Here is a 4,213-nt window from a genome sequence, read left to right on the forward strand (position 1 = left end):
GAGTCTGTCATACAGAGTGAAGTAAGTCAGAAAGAGGAAAACAAATACTGTATGCTCACACATATATATATGGAATCTAAAAAAAAACAAAGCAAAAAACTGGTCGTGAAGAACCTAGGGGCAAGACGGGAATAAAGACACAGACCTACTAGAGAATGGACTTGAGAATACGGGGAGGGGGAAGGGTAAGCTGTGATGAAGTGAGAGAGTAGCATGGACATATATACACTACCAGACGTAAAATAGATAGCTAGTGGGAAGGAGCCGCATAGCACAGGGAGATCAGCTAGGTGGTTTGTGACCACCTAGAGGGGTGGGGTAGGGAAGGTGGGAGGGAGGAAGATGCAAGAGGGTAGAGATATGGGAACATATGTATATGTATAACTGATTCACTTTGTTATAAAGCAGAAAGTAACACCCCATTGTAAAGCAATTATACTCCAATAAAGATGTTTAAAAAAAATAAAAATATAAAAATTATTTTGTAATTTAGTTTTTATTTTATATTGGAGTATAATTTACAATGTTGTGTTAGTTTCAGGTGTACAGGACAGTGATTCAGTTATACATATACATATATCCATTCTTTTTCAGATTCTTTTTCCATATAGGTTATTACAGAATACTGAGTAGAGTTCCCTATGCTGTACAGTAGGTCCTTGTTACTATAAGTATCTATTTTGCATATAGTAGTGTGTATCTGTTAACCTCGAACTACTAATTTATCTCCCCCACCACAACCTTTCCATTTGGTAATCATAAGTAGGTTTTTTAAGTCTCTGAGTCTGCTTCTGTTTTGTAAATAAGGTCATTTGTATCATTTTTTAGATTCCACATACAAGTGATATCATATGGTATTTGTCTTTCTTTGTCTGACTTACTTCACTTAGTATGATAATCTCTAGGTCCATCCATGTTGCTGCAAATGGCATTATTTCATTCTTTTTTACACTTGAGTAATATTCCATTGTATACATGTACCACATGATCTTTTTTTTTGGCTGCATTGGGTCTTCATTGTGGCACGTGGGCTTTTTCTAGTTGTGGTGAGTGGGGGCTACTCTTTGTTGCAGTGCAACACATTAGAATTAGAACATTAGAGAATGTTCTAATTTGCTAGAAGAGAATTTGAACATTCTCTTCTCATTGTGGTGGCTTCTCTTGTGGAGCACAGGCTCTAGGGTGTGTGGGCTTAAGTAGTCGGGGCCTGTGGGCTCTAGAGCACAGGCTCGGTAGTTGTGGCACACGGGCTTTGTTGCTCCACGGCATGTAGGGTCTTCCTGGAGCAGGGATTGAACCCATGTCCCCTGCATTGGCAGGCAGATTCTTAACCACTGTGCCACCAGGGAAGTCCTGTACCACATATTCTTTATCCACTCCTCTGTCAATGGACATTTAGGTAGCTACCATGTATTGGCTATTGTAAATAGTGCTGCAGTGAACATTGGGGTGCATGTATCTTTTCAAATTATGGTTTTCTCTGGATATATGCCCAGGAATGGGATTGCTGGATCATATGGTAGTTCTATTTTTAGTTTTTTAAGGAACCTCCATACTGTTCTCCACAGTGGTTCTACCAATTTACATTCCCACCAACAGTGTAGGATGGTTCCCTTTTCTCCACACCTTCTCCAGCATTTATTGTTTGTAGACTTTTTGATGATGGCCATTCTGATGGGTATGAGGTGATACCTCATTGTAGTTTTGATTTGCATTTCTCTAGTAATTAGTGATGCTGCGATCTTTTCATATGCTTTTTGGCCATCTGTATTGTCTTCTTTGAAAAAATCTCTATTTAGATCTTCTGTTCATCATGTTGATTGAGTCATTTGGTTTTTTTTTATATGAGCTGCAAGAGCTGTTTGTATATTTTGGAGATTAATCCCTTGGCGGTTGCTTCATTTGCAAATATTTTCTCCCATTCTGTGGGTTTTATTCCCTTTGTTTATTGTTTCCTTTGCTGTGCAAAAGCTTTTAAGTTTAATTAGGTCCCATTTGTTTATTTTTGTTTTTATTTTCATTACTCTAAGAGGTGGATCCAAAAACATATTGCTGTGCTTTATGTCAAAGAGTGTTCTGCCTGTGTTTTCCTCTAAGTGTTTTACAGTATCTGGTGTTATATTTAGGTCTTTAATCCATTCTGAGTTTATTTTTTTGTATGGTGTTAGAGAATGTTCCAATTTCATTCTTTTACATGTAGCTGTCCAGTTTTCCCAGCACCAATTATTGAAGAGGCTGTCTTTTCTCCACTGTATATTCTTGCCTGTGTGTGTGGGATCTGGGTCCAAGTTCAACTGACATGTGTGGGGCACCCCCGCTCCTCGGCCCCCATGACGTACTCCGTGGAGGGAGCTCACCTCTTTTCCACTGAGGAGCCCTTGACAGTCTAGCCACCCGGCTTTGGGGTTGAGGGCCCGGGGGAGAGGAGAAGGTGGTGGAGAGAGGAGGCCAGAGTATACTAATCATTTCTCTTCATCCTGTATCTGCTGGCCTAGTGTCTCGCGCTACAGAGAGAAACAGACGACTATAAGGAGCAACTTGGTATGAGGAACCAGGGCCGGAGAGCGGTGTCTTAGTGAAGAACCCGGGTGGGCACCTGGGGTGGGGGTGGGCTGCAGGTGCGGTGGGCCTGGCAGGGACGATCATCCCTGTGGGGAGGAGAACCTCTCAGGCCTGGCCCTGGAGCTGGCTGTGCATGTACAACTGGGCGTGTGTACAAATAGCAAAGTACTGTCTGGACTGCATGCACACTTTGACAACCAGACCAGTCCTAGGGAATGTCCTTCTGATAGGACTTTTAGAGATGCCTCGTTGATTTTTCCCTTGAACTGCTGCTTGGTGTGGCTTCTAAGGTTCTTGTTGGATTGTTTGTTTGTGTGTGTGACAAGTTCTGAGTGGTTGTGGCACGGCACACAGCATGAGAGCTGCTGGCACATTTTGTTTCCCTTTAGGAACCGGTTCCACATTCAATTTGGGTGGTGGGGAGTGATCAGGCCCAGAGCTCTTTGCATCGGGTCTGGAGGGGTTTCAGGTATCAGGGCTAGGCGGTTCCTCACGGGGATAGGGGGACGGGCTTCTGTATCCCTCTGTCTGGAGCGCCTGCTAATGCCTGTCCCTGTTGCAGCCGCCATGCAGTACCTGGCTGACAAGTTGCAGACCCTTTGAAGTGAGTGTTACACACACCGTACCCCTTCCCACAGTCCTGGCTGTTGAGCAGGGCTGGGGGCTGGCCCTGGCTTCAGGCTCTTCCCTGACTCTGCTGTTTCACAGGTTGAGCCCAGCGTCTTCCTGCAAGAGGAGCAGCTGTTTGGGGCCCTGGAGCTGTGGCCAAGCTCGTTCCCTCCTGTTCTGCCTCAGCTAGGGCTTCCTCTCCCCCCTGTTTTGCCCCCGCCCCGCCCCAGTTTCACAGCAGTTTCCAATTAAAGTACCTCTCATATTCTGTGTTCTGCCTTCTCTCTGGAGGGGTAAGGGTCGGGGTCGGGGTAGGGGGCCGGGGCGGGGCGCTGCTCTACATCAGAGCCTTTTCCAGAACGGTATCTGTGGCATCCTGTGGTGGGGACTCTGGGCCAGCCTCTGCTACCATCCGTGCAGTCAAGCCAGCAGAGTGTCCCAGGTCTGGGTCCTGTGTGTGCTCTGCCTGGCCACATTGGCACGTCCTCCCTTTCCCCCGAAGGCCCTCTTCTAGCTCTCTCCAAACCCCCCTCCTCCTCTGGGGTCTGGCGGTTCCCATTCATCTCTGCCATTCACCCTTCCCATCAGCAGGAACTCATGACCCCCTTCCAGAGCTCCAATCTGGAAGCATTCACATCCTCCCTGCCCTAGCCAGCTGACCACCCTCCTCCAGCCGGGTCGTCTGTACACCCTTGAGTGGAAATTGGCCCGTCAGGTTCTATGGCGAGTGTGGTTAGTAGGTCTGTGTTGTTGCATGGTCCCCGTCAAATACTCTTCCACCAGCCCCATGACACAGATTTTCCTGGAAATGATATTTCCGTGTCCCAGCTCAATCTCCCAGACTGCCTCTTTAGGACACACGAGATTGAGTCTGAACTCCATGTTCGATTTCCCCCTCACTCGAGGTTGGGGAGCACTTCCTTCCCTCAGCCAGGACCCAGGGCTGTACCAGCCTGAGACTCAGAGGGACAGACTTGTGTTTGAGTGAGGCAAGGGTGGTTGTGCCTGACACCCTTCCCGAAAGACCGGTGTTTTACTACAC

General features: G+C 46.7%; 1 long non-coding RNA gene across 1 annotated transcript; it reads left to right on the plus strand.

Moving 5' to 3' along the window:
• The first annotated feature begins 2,620 nt into the window (after window positions 1–2,620).
• Window positions 2,621–3,441, plus strand: LOC113613162 (uncharacterized). The gene is made up of 2 exons (XR_003430094.1): window positions 2,621–3,166; window positions 3,271–3,441. It is a non-coding gene; the product is annotated as an uncharacterized LOC113613162 (long non-coding RNA).
• The last annotated feature ends 772 nt before the right edge of the window (window positions 3,442–4,213 follow it).

This window comes from Aethalodelphis obliquidens, unplaced genomic scaffold (assembly GCF_003676395.1).
Source record: "Aethalodelphis obliquidens isolate GAN/ISIS:26980383/991018 unplaced genomic scaffold, ASM367639v1 scaffold85, whole genome shotgun sequence".
Lineage (NCBI taxonomy): Eukaryota > Metazoa > Chordata > Mammalia > Artiodactyla > Delphinidae > Aethalodelphis > Aethalodelphis obliquidens.